Below are 20,981 nucleotides of genomic sequence, written 5' to 3'. Positions count from 1 at the left end.
TTTTAGGTCCATGGCGGTTCGCGTACAACTGAGTTTAGTGGCCACATATGTGAACGTCATTGTTGTTTCCCACCGTACCTCGCCTCTGAGGTGGAAATAGTCTGGCCTGGTGACAGAAGAAGCAAAAAACGATCAAGGTAAAACATTACTGCAGTTACTGATTGTTCTAATGACATTTACTGCGCTGCGGCGGACAGTGTCAAACGTGCGGAGCTGACAATCACAATGACACACTCTCGTTGCCCTTTGTTTACATTTCTCGGTTCGGTTGCTGTGATCCAATTATGGGGTTACTCTCGTGAGGCAGAAGCCTGGGTTCTTTAGGCACGGACTACCTGTATACTTTCAGGCATGTGGTCTTGTGCATTTACAAGTCAAAGATAAACCCCTTTTTTATTGCTTTGGTATGAATTTTGTTTACCCGATTGACGAAGAAAAAGAAATTCAGATGGTAGTTATTCGGCATCTTTTACTGTTGATAACAGAAGTATTTGTTTGCAAGTGTACATGTATAATTAGATCACTAAAGGAAATGTTTTAAGCGTCAGTCAGGTTCAGGATTCCTGGCTGGTACCATCACAAGACTTAACGGCTTAAGTTAAAGCAACAATTTGCGTCGAGCATTACCAGAAATAACGTAAATTGTATTGGTGATTCGCAGTGATTTAACTGTCTCACACACACACAGGAGTCACTTGCTCATAGAACTCTGTGTGTGTGTGTGTGTTGCGCAGGTCCTCCCACTCCCACACCTTTTCATATTATTTTGTACCCCTGTTTTTTTATGTGTGTTAATTGAAGTATTGTTTTATAATATTTTATTTGTTTGTAATGCATGTCACTGTTTGCTTCTTCAGTTCTTTCATTTCTTTCCATTAAATGTTGTTATATTCATGCAGTAGTTGCCAGTCGCTCCGTTGTCAATTCAGTTCGTTTGTTCGTTCTTTAGTTTAACGTCTTTTCACTGTAAGTGATATTAGAGGTCAATTCAGTGTATTGATGTATGTGTACTGATAAGCGCATAGTCCTTATATATATATATGTATATATATAAAATATTTATATATTTATATATATATATATGTGTGTGTGTGTGTGTTGATTAGATGATACAATGCATGTTACTTTGTCTTCCTTACTGACCTGCTGTTCTCTATCACATGTTCCATGTAATATGAGGTTATCTATTCATTAGTTGATATTGTTTTATTCTCTCTCTCTCTCTCTCTCTCTCTCTCTCTCTCTCTCTCTCTCTCTCGTTCACCTGTGACATTTTTATTCTCATACTATTTTATATGTTGAATTATGCTTCCTTTGGCAATGAGCATCCCCCAGCCTGTTATTGCTATGTGTATTTTTTATTAGACTTACTGTTTTATATTCACATTAGTATAGTATTTTTTGACATACACAATGTTTGCTAATGTGTGTGTGTGTGAGAGAGAGAGTGTGTGTATGTGTGTGTTCTGTTTTTTGGTTGTTTTTTATGTTGATTATTAATACCATGCTTGTGTGTGTGTGTGTGTGTGTGTGTGTGTGTGTGTGTCTTATTTTTACCATGCTTATGCCTTTATGTAGTATAGTATTCACATTCTGTGACTTTAAGTAACATTGTGTAGTGCATGCAATGACATATGTAGTATTGTTTAGTGTAGACCCTGTTTCAGGGCGGGCACTGGATGAAAAAAAGCATACCAGTGCTTACCTATTATCCTCAAAAAAGAATTTGTCTTGTTTTTTCTTCTGTGTGTGTGTGTGTGTGTGTGTGTGTGACTGACAGTGACACTAATGTTAGCAGAGATTTGTATGAATAACGAGTATACACTTCAAAAGAAAGAAAAAAGCTGAAAAGTAGCATAAGTATAACCAATGCATTTAAATTGCTATCCTCTAAAAGTGTTAACATTTATGTTTAACTGATATATGGGACAAAGGTTTAGGCTGAAAACAGTTTGAACCTGCTGCTACAACCACTCCATCTAAAAACTACTGCTACTGTCTGACCTTCTGTCTCTGAGGCGCCCCCCCCCCCCCTCCCACCCACCCCTCCACCCCTCTCTCTCTCTCTGTCTGTCTGTCTGTCTCATATATTTCTTTAATGATTCATTTTTATATTCATGCATCGTCTGTCAGTGAGAGACTGAATTTGTGTCAGTGTGTCATGTATGTGTGTGTGTGTGTGTGTGTGTGTGTGTGTGTGTGTGTGTGCATGTGAAGGGAAAATCTCTATCATAATGGTATTTTTTCAGGAAGAAAGGGAGTTACAAATTACAATTACAGTTAACTTTAAAGGCCATAGATTTTACTCTTTTTATATTTATTTTGCACATAAATCAAAGTTATTTCATAATTAATGATAATAATGTATTAGAATTGAAATTATTGGAATTTTCTTACTAAAAACAAACACTTTAAGTTTAAACTATTGAAAGACTTGTGCTACTTTAAAAGAATGACATACCTTTTTATTTCAATGTGTGATAAACTAAAGACGGAGACAATAAAAATGCTTTTTTTCCATTTTAACATCTATGCCTTTAATTGCTAGCTTTTAAAAAAAAATTATGCTTGTTGGATTATAACTTTGAAATTACAATAGCTGAGTGCTTAGTTTAGCTTATCTATGCAAAGGTGGTACATGTATGTATGTTGGATGTGGTTTCATTATCATTGTTAAAAAAATAAAAATAAAAAATAAAAAAACTATTCAATAGTGTTCCATTGTTTTCAAGGCAATTTTATGAATCGTTTGGATATGTTTTGAACACATGTAATCAGTCTGAGAAATGAAAAGGGAAATGTGGTTGCATTACAAAATACTTCAAGTTCAACCGTGCACACTTTAGTGTTATACTTTGTGTCAAGTTGTGCTGTTCTTGAGCTGATTAAAACGTGTGTGTGTGCGTGCATGTGTGCGTGCGTGTGTTTCTGTGTGTTGTTTTGTGTCTCCTTACCCTAAAGGAGCAGGATATCTTCTTTCCTCCAGTTCTTCTACCTCTCTGTCTCTGTTTCGCTGGGTGGTTTTCTATAGCGTAACAATATATCTGTATACATGCATGCTGTTGTAGCAGGGAAGCACCCCTTCGGCTTTTGCCCCACTCCCCCTCCTTTCCTCATTTTTGAACAGTGGTACACCCAGACATTGACACTAACAAGATTAAAGTGTCTGTGACCCAGATGATGTTCTGACTAAAGCTCTCATCATGATGGGTGGATTCATCTAATTTCCAAGGAAGACAGTTTATGTGGCCAGTGGATGAGACCTTTGAATTATTATATTGAACTTGATTTACTGTTCATCTAATTAGAAAGCTGAGGGGAGAAAGGGGGGTGGGGGTTGAATTATCTCTCCAGCCAGGCCAGTAGACAGAGCACGTTGAGTGGGAGGATTTATTACCTGGCTCAGCTGGAGAGGAAAGGTCGTGTGCCCCACCAACACACACTGCCCCCCCTCACCCCCACATCTCAGGCCTTCCCTTGCAGCAGAGAATCTGAGGACACCACACATACAATTTGTGACTGTCATCCTGGGGGCGGGGCATGAAACCTGAAGACCCACTGAGCTATGCAGCTGTAACAATCCCAAGCTTGTGGAACCAGTTACTGCTGTGTGGGGGAACGATGCAGATGCCTTCTGGCCTCTCGTTTTGTGCTGGTTGATGCCTGTTACAAAATGGCATTTTCGTCAAAGAGCCTGTAGGCTCTGTGTTTTCGTTATCCCTTCTGACTACTAGAGAATTTCTCGGTGAGTTCCATGTATAACATTTGATTGGGGGTTCAGTATTTGTCGTTAAGATTGTGATAAGCTTATAAAATCTAATATTGCCATTGGACTTTGGCTTCTTCCCAGTATATCATTGTCAGTATGTGAGAGCCAGCTGCAGATGTTGATTGCTCCTGAAGACATCACACACATTATACATTTGTATACATGTATTAATTCTCTGGCAGCTGATTTTAACAATCTAGGCACAATATTGATTTTTTTTTTAAATGATAATAGAAAAAGGACCATGTCTGCTGTTCACATTTCTTTACACTTTCATGTTTTTCCTCTCTCTATCTCTCTCTCTCTCTCTCTCTCTCTCTCTCTATATATATATATATATATATATATATATATAGTCATAATTCAGTGTCTTACAGAAACACAATTATTGCTGGTCATGAAATAGAAGATAAAAAACTTCCACATATATAATCGAAAACAATGAACTATGAAGAAGCATGGATGCATCTGGTTTATTGATGTGTTGACATAATAGAAGAATTACTCAGATGATTTATCAGTGTTTGATGTGACACAGACAGACGCAGTAGCAGATCTACCTGATTATAAGTGTATTTGTTTAAGCGATTGAAGCATTGGTTGGATCTGGATTATAGGTGCTTAAATCAGTTATTTCCTATTTGAGTACCCTAAATTCTTTGGGACCTGTTTAAATGAAACTTTTTTTTCATTTCGCAATGCAGGACAGCGAGAAATAACATGTGGTTTGCTATCCACTTTTCTGTCCAAGAGTTAGGCTGAAAAACAATGCAAAAGGACCCATATCATGAACATGAACCAACACTTATGGACACAAGCCACCATATTTTTTTGTTTGTTTTTGTACCTTTGCATGGAAAGAGCAGCTCACTAATGGGCACAAACTGAAACAAGTAATTGCAGATAATTTTTGTGGACATGATAAGAACTTAAGAAGGTTACACATTACTGCTGTGGCTGAATTTATGCCAAAATTAAGTATATTATTGATCCACAAATTACAGTTGAGATCCACAGAAAATGGGTAACAGCATCTTCTGTTGGTAATATTAGATTAAACTACGCACAAAAATTGCTGTTGAAATAGGACCCTGAATTTAGGATACTAATAATAGGGAATTGCTTATTATATCTCATTTAAATGGAATGTGACAGAAGCATTGCCTTCCTGACTGTAAGCAAGGGGCCTGAAGGAAACAAAACGACAGAAATGGGAGCAAATATTTTTGGGTTTTTTTTTTTTTTTTGGTCCATTCTGCAGTGTTGTCAGTCCATCGGTTTTTTACTTTTTATTGTTGTTGTTTTGTTCTTTTTTTTTCTGTCTTCCATATGTGGAGGATTGTTTTAGCAAGGACAATTTTTTTTCTGCTCGTTAACTGATGTGAGCAGATCACTACATGGTCCCACTAGTGTGCTGCTTGATGGTTAGGAGCGCTTGTTTATCGGTGATGTGATCAGTGTATCGAATTATTTTTTAATAGTATTTTGGGATAACATTTCATTTCAGTGGCTTGAGTTTTTCTTTCTGAATCTGCAGTTGTTAGGGTCCCTGCCTCACTTGCACACTACAGGAAGATGGAATGTAGCAGTGCATGCAAGAACCTGTTCCTAACGTCCTATTTTAGCATCCGAAGTTATTGCACATACTGGTTACATTTCCATGGTTTGTGGGACAAAAAACGGAAAAAGCAAGATGGTGGCATGTTAATTTAGTGACTGAATCCGTATTCAAATTGAGTGAAATAACGTACAAAATAAGAGTCGAAATCCACAGAAAATTGGTAACATCTACTAATGGTAATATCATTTCATATATGCACAAAAAAATGACGGTGAAATAGGTGCAATAATTTATTAGATGCTAAAACTATAGGACTTTAGCCCATTATGGTTTCAGTCTAACTGCAGTACGCACCATCAAACCGGCTTTCTATTGCACCTGATGTCCCCCACGTCCACAGTTGGTGGCGAGGGAACGGCAAACAGCACGGGCATGTGAGCGATCGATATAAGTATGATCGGCCCCGAGCGGTGTGTGTATCAGGTCGCCGGCCTGGGACAGGGAGAGAGACCGTGGGAGATAAGAGGATGGATGGATGGATGGATAGATCTATCTGTCATCACTGTTGGTCATGTCTCAGTCACCATCAGTGCACTGCACACACCATGCTGTTGCGAAACAGCGCCTGTCGGTCTGGGCCTTTTCCAGCTGTGTGACTGCGTACGGGGTTTTTTTTTGTTTGTCTGATAACCTGTCTGTCTCTGCTTTATTTGTCTGTCTGTCTCAAGCTAATCTCTTTTATTTAAATAATAAAGTCTGCTGTCTCGCTCTCTCACTGTCTTAATGTTTGTCTGAGTGTCTCTGCCACCATTCCCCGACCCCCTCACTCTCTCTCTCTCTCTCTCCTCTTCCCCCATCTTACAACCGTTTGGCTGCAAGCATACACGGAAGCCTCAGTGCATTTAACTGGGAATTCGCACACACGCGTGTACTCTCATGACCCGCTCTCTCCAGAGACTCACTCAACACACTGCAGTCTATGCAGACAACTGGATACATGTACAGACGCCACAGATGCCATTTGGCGCGCGCGCGCGCACACACACACACACACACACACACACACACACAAATACACACACAGGTGCATACAGCGGGACACACTGTACCCTCATCGGCCCATGCCATTTTGCATGTGCGCGCACACGGACACACACACGCGCACGCACGAGCGCATACACAAACGCGCGCGCCTGTTGACCCACATTAACTCCCATCATCAATCATCATTTTCCATGAGCGGATGAACCGGAAGGCGTTGACAGACGTCACACAAAGGTGTGCAGTGGACAGACATCTTTGACAGGCGGACTTGTGTGTGGTGCGTGTGAGTGTGCGTGCGTGTGTGTGTGTGTGTGTGTGCATCTCCGGGGAATAGGTGGAAGGGGGCAAGCCCACTGGCCACAGATCGTTCAGACTGCTCTCGTTTTGCCGTCTATGTCCCTCATCGATCAGTGTGTGCGTGCACGTTTGTGTGTTAGTGTGTGTGTTTGTTTGCGTGCGTATGTGTTTGTGTGTGTGCGCGTGCATGTGTACATATGTGTGCGCGCGTGTGTTTGTGGGTGAATACGTGCGTGTTTATGTGTGTGTGTGTGTGTAAGGTGTTTAGTGGAGGTGGGTTTGGGTTGGGAGGGAAGCCAACAATCGATGTCCATACTCGGGCCAGCAACGTGATAACATTATGGTCGTGGCAATGGAAATCGGGCGTCAGCAATTGCTGTGAAGTGCGCAAAATCATCAAGCAGCACACTGGGCCATGTGCTGATCTGCTGACATCAGTTAGATAAAAGGAAGCTACGTTTGCGTGGCAACGTGACAAGATCCAGTTACGTTGCTAGTAACAGTCCTCTAATGATCTACTGAGGGAGGGAGACAGAGAAAACTATTGATAGACTGACAACATTGAAAATTAGATCGGAAAACCATTTGTGGAGACCTAGCAGTGAATCCACGTGCATGTACCTGGGATTTTACATTCCGATTCTGTGTGTGTGTGTGTGTGTGTGTGTGTGTGTCTTATTGAAGAAAGTGTTAGGGGTTAAATTAAAAACACCAAATGGCCTAGTTTATGGATAAACTAATAGATATCAAATGTATCTTAATTCTGTATTAATTTGTATTCGTTACTGGATTAAATTTAGAAGTATGAATGGTTGCAGGTTACCACGGAAAGCCTATACAATGTTGATTGACTTGGATGCAAAAGGTAAAAGAAAATGGGTTTCAAAAGTTCGTTGTAAGTTGTATCAGTTTTGGTTTTGTATGGGAAAATCAAGGTGTGCAAGATGTCAAATTATATTCATGTGACCTGAAAGATAGACTGTTCGCTGGCAGATGGCAAGAGTGGAATTTTCATGTCAATAATAGTGATAGGTTTCGCGTGAAAAGGACATATTGTACTGCTCATGACGTTAAGATTTTCGTGCGTGTGAACTTAGTCAGACACTTGAAATTTATAATGACAGATTTCGTTTTGGTATTTCAGAGATTTCTCAGCATTATTATCGTTACAGGAAACATTCTGCACTTGATTTAATGTGTCCGTTGTGTAAAAGTGGAAATGAAGATGAGCTGCAGTTTGTTGTCCTGCTTTATGAGAGTACGATATATCCCACCAGCTTTTTATAGATATCCCAATCATTTTCGTTCAAGTCTACTTCTAGCATCTGAAAGCGTCAGAGGGAATTTGTCAATATACTTGTACAAGGCATTGCATTTTCAGATCTGTTGCAACTTCAAGATTTTCTTCGGTGTCTGTGGTTGTTTGTGTATTGTACAACTTCATGAGGGGCAATAGCCTTTATATGAATAAAACATCCGCATCCCCCCCGACCCCAGCCCCCATCTCTCTCTCTCTCTCTAAGTCTCTCTGTTCTCTCTCACAGATATTAAGTGTGAATTAGTATGCGACTTCATTTCCTCATAATTTTATCTACAATCATTTAAGGGGCTATGACCTGTGTGAATAAAATATTCTGACTCTCTCTCTCACGCGCGCGAAAGCGAAAGCGAAAACTCTCTCTCATTGTTTACATCTGGTCATAAACATAACACAAGATTAACGTATAACGTCCATGTCTCCTGCCCATTCCTTTCCATGTTGCCAACGTCAGAGGCATGTCCAGAAGGGTTTACTTACCGCATACCGCTCTCTTAACCCTCCAGGTATGGCTGCCTACATGGCGGGGTAAAAACGGTCATACACGAAAAAGCTCACTCGTGTATATACCAGTGAATATGGGAATTGCAGCCCACGAACGAAGAAGATAACCCTCCAGGGCCGAAACTGAGGGCACTGCATGGTAGAACGCCGCACCAAAAGTCTCCCATCTCTCACAGTTGTGTGCCTGGATATAATTGTATTTGTGCCTAATTTTCCATTTTAACTGGGTTTTTTTTATATGACTATTTAGGCTCTACGGGATCGATATTTGAAGGTTTTGTGTGTGTGTGTGTGTGTGTGTGTGAGTTTTTCTGGTTTTTTGTTTGTTTGTTTGTTTTTGTTTTTTGTTGTTGTTGTTGTTTTGTGTTGTTTTTTTTAACAGCCTTGATACATCCGTAGTGTGTTCGGCTCGGTGACAAACGACAACGATAAGTTAAAATGATGAGTAGCTCTTGTGGTCACCAGCTGACTTTCAAGTATGACCATGATTCTGAGGTGGTGCTCTCTCATTGGGTAGAATCTTACCCTGCTTGCAGAGAGAGAGAGAGAGAGAGAGAGAGAAAGCTGCGAAACGAAACAAAATGAATCTTGATTTTTTTCACGAAAGTGGTGGAGCGAGCAAAACTGCTTTTTCTTCCTCCTCTTCTTCTTCTTCTTGATACACCCAGCCTACAAAAGAGACAGGCAGACAGAGAATGCACATGCGAAATGTTTAATTCAGATTAGTAAGTAAATTTAACTCTTGTAATTTGACTGTTAATGAGTTGGTTTGGTTTATTATTCTGTTTGTTTCGAAGACACTGTTGTAATTTAAGTTGCAAACAATACGCAAACGTTGATCGTTGTAAGGAGAGAGTGAGAGAGAGAGGGAGAAAATTCCGTGCGTGTTTCACTTGTTGTCGAGCCGGCGGCTTCACCACTCGTGCGGATAACATTTCTCAACTTTTTGTTATACGTGCCTGTAGGCACGACTGTGACCGACTTACCTCGACAGTGGAAGTATACTTTACATATAGTTAAATATTTCCCATTCAGCTCAATGATATGTATTTCTCATGATATAGTGAGTTGTAGGGGTGAGCTGGGTATTGAATGCTGCAACAGAGTCCAGCTCCTTTCACAAGTGTGAGCGCATTTTAAACGCTTGACTGACTAGAGATGGTGAGGGAATCGGGGGTGGGTAGGAGGGGTCTGGAGGGGACAGGAAGGGGGGGGGATTGGGGCGGGGGGGGGGGGGGGGGGGGGGTCTTGACTTCTGACACCCAGTGTGGTACGCGAAGAACTTCTGTTCCCTTCCCACAATAACCTTTGTGACTTTTCCAGCACCGACAGGCGAAGCCGTGCGTGTGAGATTACATACACCGTGCAGTCTGTGTCACCCTGTGTGTGGGAGGGGAGGTGAGGGGGTTGGAGGAGTGGGGGCGGGGGGGGGGGGAGTCGTGTGTGAATTTGTGCCGTGTGTGTGTATGTGTGTGTGTGCAGATCCACGTGCATCAGTCTGGCCGGGTTTGATGTGAGCACTTTTCTCTGATACAATTTAAGAAAGGGTGTTTCGCACTGTTGTCTGCAAGTAAAAGTGGGTTGTGCAGTCACCGTAGTTGAATTTCAAATCAGTTGACCTTTGGCTCCGTATGGGGAGAGTCCAGTTGAATTTGAAATCCGTTTGCCTTTGGTTCTTTGGCTCCGGATGAGGACACACACACAGCACCCGGCCATCTGAGAATGGGCTCACCCACCAGATCACCCACACAAAAGACGCACAGCACGCACACACACACACACACACACACACACACACTTGGACGCACGCACTCTCTCTCTCTCTCTCTCTCTCTCTCTCTCACACACACACACACACACACACACACACACACACAACACACACGCACACATGTGCGCCCGTCAGTATTCGTACTCACGCACTGAACGCGGATCTTTTCGCTCCCACCCACCCCTTCACCCTTTGTTCTTTCTCTCTCTCTCTCTCTCCTCTCTCTCTCTCTCAGTCGCCCCCTCTCTGAGCTCCCCAAGTTTGTCTGTCTGTCTCTTTCACTAACCCTTTACCTCCATTGCACCCCATCTGTCCCCTCCGCCTTACTATATTTTCCTCCCACAATAGAGTACAGTAAAGACCGCAGAACAGATCCTTTACTACGTACTTTCTGTCTGCCACATGTATGCCCCTTTCTGCGTGGAGTCAGTTGCCGTATGAATGACAGGTGTAGGTTTCTGCCAACAACGTCACTGAAAAGTCAGTTGGAAGGGTGCTGGGTAGAGGGTGTTTGTGTATGTGTGTGTGTGTGTGTGTGGGAGGGGGGAAGTTGGGGCAGGGAGTGGCTTTTAGCCAGAATGTTTGCCTTCGCTGGTATGCGACGTTGAAAAAAGGACGAGCAGTAGTTGTGGTAGAAGTCCTCGTTTTTACGTCTTTCCACATTATGTGATATTCGACAAAGGGAAAAAACAACTGCTAAACAAAACAAAAACAAAAAATGGGTGGGATGGGAGAGAGAAGGGAGTATAGGGGGATGGGAGAGTGGTTAAATAATGATGCATGTGAACTCTCGTGTGTGTGTGTGTGTGTGTGTGTGAAGACGAGCTGCATGCAGTGCAGGACGAAGGGACAAGGATAAACAACGCACAAGACTGCCAGTTCAAGTGGAAACTGACGTCTGTCTGGACTATCTTGCGCTTCTGTAATCCATATTGTGTGTGTGTGTGTGCACGCATGAATCCTAGTTTACACAAAGACAGGCGGAAAATAGGGAGATTGATTTCATATCTGTGTCACACTGACCCACGGCTTCCCTCTGCACACCCCCTCTCTCTCTCTCATTCTCTCATGCTCTTACTCCCTGTCTCTGTCTCTGTCTCTGTCTCACTCTCTGCCTCTCTCAGGGACAGCAACACCGCCTTCCCAATCTTGTGTGTGTGTGTGTGTGGTCAATGCGCGAGTTGTGTGCAAGTGTGTTTGCATCCATGGCTTAACGCTTGTATGTGTGTGTGTGTGTGTGTGGTGTTCAGCTGATAATGCAAAGTACATGAGAGGTGTTCAAAAGTATGTCTTGTTGTTCTTTATCACCCCTTCAGTATCTTGGGTGCACTGTAAGGCTGAATTGACAATTATACAGAAAAAAACACCGATTAATTGTCATTGTCTCTCTTACTCTCCATCAGATCGGTCACATACTTCAGCCCACAAAAATACACACACATGCACACAAACACACACACACACACACACACACACACGCACACACACACACAGGGAGAGAGAGAGATGTGTCAAGCGCTCAGCATTGGAATCGTTTTACCAATCCCCTCCTTCCACCACTTTGACCTTCCCCAACCAAAGTCAGGTACCCATTCACACCTGGGTGGAGAAAATTGGAGAAAAAAGCTTTTCCCAAGGACACAACACTACGCCGAACTGGGCCTCAAACTCTGATAAAAAATTAAAAAAATGCAGTGCCTCGCTGATTCCACAGCACCTGTTATCAGATGATCTCTGCCTGAAATATCAGGTGATTTGGGGTAAAGAAACATAATATGTGTATGCATTCCTGTCTTATCTCATTAAAAAAAAATCATTTCTTTCATTTTTCAACATTTGGATGTTAGCACTGTTGTACAAACTCTCTCTCTTTATATATATATACAGTTTCTGCTTCTACTGGTTTGCATGTGTGTGTGTACATGTGCATGAGTGAGTGTGTGTGCGTGTGCGTGCGTGCGCGTGTGTGTGTGTGTGTGTATGTGCATGCATGCGTGTGTGCGCACATGAGTTCCTGTGTGTATATTTGTGTGTATTTGTGTATATAAGGTTCATGTTGGAGTTTTGGGGATGACACATCAGGGCTTCTGAAATCACAACAGTATGCATCTCTGACACTGAAAATGAAAAGAATGCACTGCATATATATATATATATATATCAAGCAGGTTCCAAGAACTGTTCTAAACATTCTTCAACCGATGCTAATGCAGAGATCATCTCCTACAAAGATGAATCCTTCCGCTTCTCCACTTCTTGGCCCAGAGACCTCATGACAAGTAGTAGAATCTGTGCCTGACTTTTTACGCATTGCATATGTCTGATTAGAATGTGCAGCCTATGATAATGTGTGAGTGACCCTCTGAAGGTAGCCTGGGACCCCCTTGTGTGATGCCTGATTTTGCAGACAAAGATCTGGGGGAGGGTTGTGGAGCTATGTCAGGTGCAGGCACGCTGATGACTGCTGAGGCCTGTCCAAGAAAAGGCATACTCTGCCATAGTGACTGCAGGGTATCTAATCTGGGTTGGGTGTTGGGCCCTTTTGGCACACCCTCCTTGAACCTCCAAGAACTGTGGTAAAAGAGTCCTTGGGACCCCCCAAGGTTTTCTAACTCATCAGAAGCCATGGACATGATGTGCTACACCAGTGTTCATGTTGTCGTTCAGCTTGTGGACTGCTTGTGTGTGTGTCTGTGTGTGTGCAGCACCAAAGGCCAGTTAATTAACCAGTGAAGTACACCACACACACCCCTCATCAGTGAGGGGCCCACAGCTTGCTCTGCTCTGGACAGTGGTCAGTGAGTGAGCGGCCAGTCCTCACCATGGCGGCCAGCTCCCTGTCGGCCGGTGCCCCGGTCAGGAGGAGAGAGAAGACAGGTCAGTGATGCCCCCCATCTTGCCTGCTGATTTCCACTCTTTTTCCTGCCCCTCTTTCTTCAACGTTGTGTGCGTGTGTGTGTGTGGGTGTGAGAGAGGAGGGATTATAAATGTGAGTCTGCATGTGCATGTAAATGACAGTGAGTGAGAAAATCAATATGACTCTGTGTGTGCATGTGTGTGTGTGTGTGTGTGTGTGTGATGTTCATAAACTGTGGTGCCCTCATTTTTGACACAGTGACAGCTAAAACAGACCCAGGGCCCACAGAATAACTGCCAGTGGTGATTGTTGAAGTGAATCAGCTGCAGATATTGTCATGTAAATACTGTGTTGGGGATGTGTGGAGGGTTGGGGGGACTGGGTCTGGTTGGGAGGGAGGTGGGGGGCAGGGAAGTACATTTGCTGCTAATTATCCATTCATCAGATCAGAGATACCAGCGTATTCTGTGTGGTACATATGCCAGAGATTCCCTGTGTATTCTCTGTGATACTATCATGCCGGAGATACCCATTGCATTGTATGTGATACATACCATGCCAGAGATACCCAATGTATTGTATGTGTTACATATCATATCATATATTCCCAGTGTATTGTATGAATCAGCTACGGATTGATGAGGACAAACTGTCAGCTGCTGCAGCAGAAAAGCGAGCTTGCAGAAAAGGGACGGTAGCCAACAGACCAGCATCAGCTTACACATGTGACCGCTGCGACAGAGACTGTCTCTCTCGCATCGGTCTCTACAGTCACAGGCGACGCTGCTTGGTCCAAGCAGACAGCCCAATTAGACATTAGGTCGGGTATACTCTATCCATGGTCAGTCATGACCGAAGGAGGCCTACTACTGTATGCGATGCATATACAACAGATACCCAGTGTATCTTCTGTGATAAATATACTGCAGATACCCAGTGTGTTGTCATGTAATACATATTATACCAGAGATACCCAGTGTATTGTCATGCAATACATATCATACCAGAGATACCCAGTGTATTGTCATGCAATACATATCATACCAGAGATACCCAGTGTATTGTCATGCAATACATATCATACCAGAGATACCCAGTGTATTGTCATGCAATACATATCATACCAGAGATACCCAGTGCATCATCTGTGATACAAAACATACGAAAGATACCCAATGGATTGTCTGTTACATGTAATACCAGAGATACACAGTGTATCATCTGTGATACATACTATACCAGAAATACCCAGTGTATCATCCGTCATACAAATCAAGTCAGATACCTAGTACAATGTTTGTGACACATATGCCAGAGAGAGATCATGCAGTGGACAGGTTTGGTGTTGTCAGCCATGAATACAAAGACAAATCATGCCAGAGATAGTGCAGTGTTAAGGGGCATTGTAATGGAACCCGCTCCATTTACCCTGCTGCTTTGATATTGCTTTCTGGCTGATTGCTCACCTCTCCTGGTGTGTGCTTTTGATATTGCTTTCTGACTGATTGCTCAGTTCTCCTGGTGTGTGACTTGTTTGCATAAGGGATGAGGACCCAGTACAAAGGTAGCCTAAATAAAGTGTATTGCTGGTGACAGAAAGGTTAGACAGTGGGCTGACTGGCGGTGCAGAGAGAGAAACTTGTTGCACAGTATCGGCCAAACTGTGAGCTCAAGCTGTGCAGTGTAGGACAACAGCATAATTGTTGTGTTGGTTGTGATGATGATGTTGATGGTGATGACAGATAATTAATTTTGATGATGTTGAACTGGACAGTAAGGGTTTGTGTTAATTGTCAGGCTGTGTTAGATTTCACAATTACATAGTTAAAAGGAACATGTGACAATAGTTACAAGGAGTGTGTGATAGTTGTGTTGCTGTACTTACGAATATGCGGATGGTGGTGGTGGTGGTGGTGATGATGATGTTGATGGTGGTGACGGTAATGATGAGGATGAGTTTTCCAGGCTGTGGAGTCGGTGGCAACACATGTGACATTAATTTGTGGTGTTTGTTTCCCTATGTCAGATGAGGAGAGAGGCAGCCTCCTACCCTTGGAGCCCCCAGCCCAGCCTGTGATGAGCGAGGCTGGGAGATGCACATGCTGTCCTTACGGCTACCACATCGACCTGGACTTCCTCAATTTCTGCAAGAACATCACCAACGGCGCAGGCGCTCAGCAACCTGAAGCGCATCCAGCGAACCAAACGCAAGCTGCGCAAGTCGATGGAGCTGATGCTGGAGCAGCAGCAGCATGGGCAGGAGGGTTCCTCCTCCCCCTCTTCCCTCACTGCCCCCACTCCGCCACCCCCCGACGTGGTCCACTCCACAGAAGCGTCCCGCCTGATCCACATGGTGAACTACGAGCAGAGCGCCACCCACCAGGTTCTGTGGGACATTGACTGCGCCGTCAACGCCACACTGTCCTCCATCGACAGTATGCAGCAGCACAGCACCTCTCAGCAGCGCCACACCAGCCTGGACAGTGAGGACAGCTTCAGCTACAGCCCCATCAGCCCCCTCCCAGCCTTCGATGGTTATCCCTCCCAGTCCCCTCTGCCACCACCACCTCCTCCTCGCCGATCCAGCCTGCGTTACGCTCACTCCCAGAGTGAGGGAGATGATGACATACCTGAGCGAAAAGACAGCATGTCATCTGTTTCGTCCGTGTCCACAGTGTCCAGTGAACAGCAGGTGTTGGGGTTGAGTGGAGGAGCTCACTGGCGATGGCCTGCAGCCCCTGCCACCTCCCCCAGTGTCCACTCCTCAGAATCGTCCGGCTTCACGCCGCACCAGCTCCCTGAGGAGCATCCTCAGATCCCGGCCATGACGTCAGAGTCCTTGGCTGCCACCATGGTGGCTCACTTCCCACAGAGGCAGCATCATGAGGGGTCGGAGCCCCCCTCCCCCATGTCGCCCAACACCACCATCAGCAAGGCCTCCCTGGCAGCCATCAGGGAGGCCATGTCCGTGTCACTGCAGCGCATGCGTGACCTTGAGGACCAGGTCAAGGCCATCCCCATCCTGCAGGTGCGCATCTCGGTGTTGAAGGAGGAGAAGCGGCTGCTGGCCCTGCAGCTGAAGGCCAAATCTGGCAACGTAAGCATGCGCACCGTGGCTGTGGGGGATGAGGACAAGGTGACCTCCCCTCTTTCCACCACGGCCACTTTCCAGTCATGGAGGTCTCCGACACTGAAGACACCTCCCCCGACCTTGCCCAAACCCTCATGGCCCTTCCGGAGGGACAAGGGGGTTGGGGAGCACAGCGTTGTGGAGCCCTACCTTCTGCAGCCCTCCCTGCCCACTGGTTACACCATCGTTGACAACCAAGTAAGTCTGTGGCGTCTGCATTTTTTGTGTGTGTGTGGGTGTGAGATGGTAGTGGGGGGGACAGGTTGTGAGATAATTTGTTTTTCTGTATTTTGGTGATGACGATGGGGGTGATGACGGGTCCATTTAGGTTTGGGACTAAACAGAATTTTAAAGTGGTGGTGGTGGTGGTGGTTTGTTACAGGTTCAGAATGAGATTCGGAGTAAGTGGAAGGAAAAGGAGATGGGCAGCTTGGGCAGCACTCACTCCCTGCCTCAGGACACGCTTGGGGAAACAACAACAGATCACCGTCAGTCTGTGCCGCCGCCTGCTACACGAAGTGTCGGGGTGGAAGACGGTGACATCAATGCACACCCCCTTCACGTTCACAACACTGAGGTGCGCACTGTCATCATCGGTGCTGGCAGCAGCACTCCTCCAGTCAAGAAGAGGAACGTGGGAGTGGAGGTGAAGGTCCCATCCCACAGTGTGGGTGTGTCATTCTCTTCTTCCCAGGACGCCGCCCCCACCACAAGAAGTGTCGGCATAAACGTGTCAGGCGATGACTTGGCCCCGCTGGACTCCAGAGGAGAATCGGAGTTACACGCAGCTCTCCACAATGTTCTCCAGCGTCAGGTTCACAGTGCTGGCATCCAGTGCAGTGTGCAGCCAATTGTGGAGGAAAAGAGCGTGCAGCACGAAATGGCCACCGTGGTCAGTGTGGGGTGCGGGAGAGAGGAGGGGGATGAGGGGGGCATCAGCGTCCCACAGCGCTGTGTAGGGACCATGGCGAAAGCTGAAAGTTCTGAGGTGTCTGTCGGTACAGAGGTGCAGGAGGAGGAGGAGGAGAGAGGTGTAAGGGGGGTGGACACAAGTGATGTCGCTGTCAATACTGAAAGCAGTGTGAAGGACACTGTGTCGACCAGTACTGACCTCCTGTCTGTTGCTGACTCCACTTCCCAGGTGAGGGCTGATTTTAGGGTGGTGCGTGTGTGTGTGTGTTTGTGTTGTGAGTGTGTGTGTGGTGTGTTTTTGTTAAATAAAAAGAGAGAACCATTTTGAATTGCTAATCAGATAAATACTGGTACCATTTCCAATCCAACGATGAACATATTCTTCAAAATGGAGCAGAGTCTTTCTGAGTCAGGCCTTACCAAATACAGGAGACTGAAGAAATATGCCAATTATATTTGTGGCCTCGGAGAGGTTGATAGGAGTATTTGTGACCACAAATATTTACATGTGTCACTGTGTGTGTTTATGTTCCCATTGAGGGCTGATTTTTAAAGGAGTGTTTGTTGTTTTTTCGGGGGGTGTTGTATGTGTGTGTGTGTGTGTGTGTGTATATATATATATATATATATGTGTGTGTGTGTGTGAATTTACCTTCACATGTGATGGCTAGTTTTGGAACATGTTTGTGCGTATGCAGTCACTTTCAGATGAGGGCTGATTTTGGTGTGTGTATATGCGCATGTGTGTGTGTTTGTGTGTGTGCATGTGCGTGTGTGCAGTTAGCATACCGGGGGGAATGTGTTTTAGTGTCTGTGATCTCTGGTTCAGAATGTCAGAGGTGGGAGAGACAGTTAGAACGTGTGAATGTGACCTCTGTACTTCAGATGAGGAAAGAGGGAAGAAGCAATTAAGGATAAATGTACAGTTACAATGATCACACTAGTAGTGGACTTTAGAAAACAGGCCTTTTCACACATCTCTCAGCACTTTCAACCAGAAATCCACAGCAAAAATGGTCCCAGCAAAACAATGTCTAGTACCAAAAAATAAATGAATAAAAGATAGAATGCTATTTTAACTCTGTGTGTGTGTGTGGGGGGGGGGGGTATGAAACATGGTGGATGCATGAATTTATATCTATCTTTGAGTTTTTTCTATATCATTATCTTTTTCACCTGAGTACAGAGTCAGCTATTTACCTCAAAACATTAAATTTCTGTCAGTCACTTAGCACCATGATATTGTATAATGTGTACTTCAGTTGAAGTCTCTGGGCAAACTCTGTTGTGTGTATCAAGAGGGTAAGGTATTTACTGGAAGCCTCTGGGCACATTACTTTTAGTTTGCCAATTAAAGCTGTTTTCCACTTCCTAGGTCAATGAGAAAAAGGTATCGAGTGATAATTTATGAATTTGAATGACTGTGAGCAGACATAGGTGGATGTACTTGAAGAGATGGAGCACTTAATTTGTTTATCAATGGATTTTTTCATGACTGTGCAGATGCATACTTTTTGTTTCAGCAAATGTGCACAGATGGAAGTGGGTATGTTCAAGAAGATTGAGCACTTCATATTGATTTATTTTATGACTATATAGATAGAAGTGGGTGTATGAAAAAAAAAAAGCACAAAGCACTTGACTGATGGATGAATTGATTTGATGACTTTGATTGTGAATTGACTTGATTACAGCTTGCAGACTGATGTGGGTGTGTTTGAAGAGACAAAGCACCTGATCGACTGATGAACTGATTTGATGACTTTGATGAATTAATTTGATACTACATGCAGATGAAAGTGGGTGTTTTAATAGACCGAGCACTTGATTGATTGATGAACTGATGTGATCATTGTGTGCAAACGGACAAGGGTCTGTTTGAAAAGACAGAGCACTTGATTGATTGATTGATGAATTGATGTGATGACTGCATGCAGATAGACATGTGTGTTTGAAAAGACAGAATACTTGATCGATTGATAAATTGATATGATGACTGCGTGCAGACGGACATGGGTGTATTTGAACAGCTAGAGGTGATCATCAGCACTGGCAGTAACACTCACCCTGTCCCCACGGCCACCTCCTCCACCAACACCCCCACACCCCCCACCACCACCCACCAGGCTGTCAACACCGCCCCCATGGATACAGCCAGCTCATCAGATGACAAGCCAGAGGTGGTCAGCAAGGAGTACTGTGACAGAAGTGTCAGCACCCCCTCCAAGGAGCTTCAGCTGTCCATGTCCAAAGTGGAGTGTGTGGAGATCCTGGGTGAAGACATTCCAGCGGCTTCCAAGCGCCCACTGACCATGCAGGAGCTCATCATCCAGAGAGGGGCCAGCCAGGCCTCAGCCTTTCTGGGCAGCACCTCTTCCACAGGTAGCCTGAGTCCCACCAGCCCCCAGAGACTCTCTTCCAGCACAGAGCCAACACTGGCTGACAGCAGCAGTAGCAAGGCAGAGCCCAGGGCTAGTGCTGATGCTAGTGCCGGTGACTGCTTGGAGGTGGAGGACAGGGAGGTGAAGGAGAGAGTTGTTGAAAGCACCGTCGCCAGTTGGCAGGAGTCCTCACAGCCTGCAGCTGAGGTTGGACAGGGTGAGGAGGGGGACAGTGAGCAAACTCATTTTGTGAGTGACAGTTTCACAGACACACCAGTCAGAAGGCGTGGTGGCTCTTCGGGAACAAAGTTGGTGTCCAGCAGCAGGCTGCACAGACACAGGTACAGTGATGGGGCCAGGTTTTCTCTGGAACTGGACCCCCACAAACTGGGCATGTTTTCTGGTCGCAGAGTGGGATCTGTGGAGGACTTCATGCCAGATGAAATGCGGCGACTGATGAACCTAGACACCACTGACACAGACAGCAGCAGCAGCAGCTGGCGGACCCTGGAGACTGACTTCAGCAGCAGTCACTCTGTGAAGAAAAGCAGTTTGAAAGTAACCAGCACAGTGACCATAAAGCAAGGCGGTCAGGAGAGCAGCAGCCTGATGTCAGCCGTCACCGAAACAGAGCATGTTCCGGAGAGCTTAGAAATGGCAGACCCCGAAACAGACTGCCAGGAGAGAGGAGGCTTTGGAAAACTGAGCTCTGCTCACTTTGACCTCTCCCAGATTGCTGACGACGATGAGTCTGAGCTGGATGAAAATGACAAAGACCAGGATGACAATGGTGAAGAACAGGATGACAATGAGACGACCTTCCAAGTCTCTCCGAACTGTCTGAGATTGAGGGGGGAGGAATCAAGGACTCAGGCTATGACGACTCTACACTGGTCAGCAATGGAGCCACTGGCTCGCAGGCAGCAGATTACTCATCCATGGGGTCTTTGGAGCGCAGGGAGCTCAAGTCCATCATGAAGACGTCCAAGCCCACTGAGTGTCCAACCCCCAAGAAAGGAATCAGCTTTGCAGACAGCGTTGTGGGAGGGTGAGTGAAGCAGGATACAGTTTGTATTTTTACTGTGTGCACCAGTTCTAGGCTCAGACTCTGAATTAACATAATGAAAAGTTGATGTTCCAGTACTGTATACTAAAATGACAGGCGCAATAGCCGAGTGGTTAAAGCATTGGAGTTTCAATCTAAGGGTCCTGGGTTTGAATCTCGGTAATGGCGCCTGGTGGGTAAAGGGTGGAGATTTTTCCAATCTCCCAGGTAAACATATGTGCAGACCTGCTTGAGCCTGACCCCCTTCATGTATACACAAGCAGAAGATCAAATATGCACGTTAAAGATCCTGTAATCCATGTCAGCTTTTGGTGGGTTATGGAAACAAGAACATACCCAGCATGCACACCCCCGAAAACGGAGCATGGCTG

At 44.9% G+C, this 20,981-nt stretch overlaps 1 pseudogene across 1 annotated transcript in view; it reads left to right on the top strand.

The window, feature by feature from the left end:
• LOC143295141 (uncharacterized) overlaps positions 1-20,981 on the top strand; it is a 36,727-nt pseudogene continuing 15,746 nt past the window's right edge. Inside the window, exons 1-5 of the transcript XR_013056992.1 lie at positions 1-137; positions 12,970-13,141; positions 15,148-16,449; positions 16,634-17,392; positions 19,170-20,592. The product of XR_013056992.1 is annotated as an uncharacterized LOC143295141 (transcript). The remainder of the gene's footprint in view (positions 138-12,969; positions 13,142-15,147; positions 16,450-16,633; positions 17,393-19,169; positions 20,593-20,981) is intronic.

The sequence above is a fragment of the Babylonia areolata genome, chromosome 20, assembly GCF_041734735.1.
Source record: "Babylonia areolata isolate BAREFJ2019XMU chromosome 20, ASM4173473v1, whole genome shotgun sequence".
NCBI lineage: Eukaryota > Metazoa > Mollusca > Gastropoda > Neogastropoda > Buccinidae > Babylonia > Babylonia areolata.
Note: the sequence above shows the minus strand (reverse complement) of the source record. Positions and strands in the feature narration are given on the sequence as shown.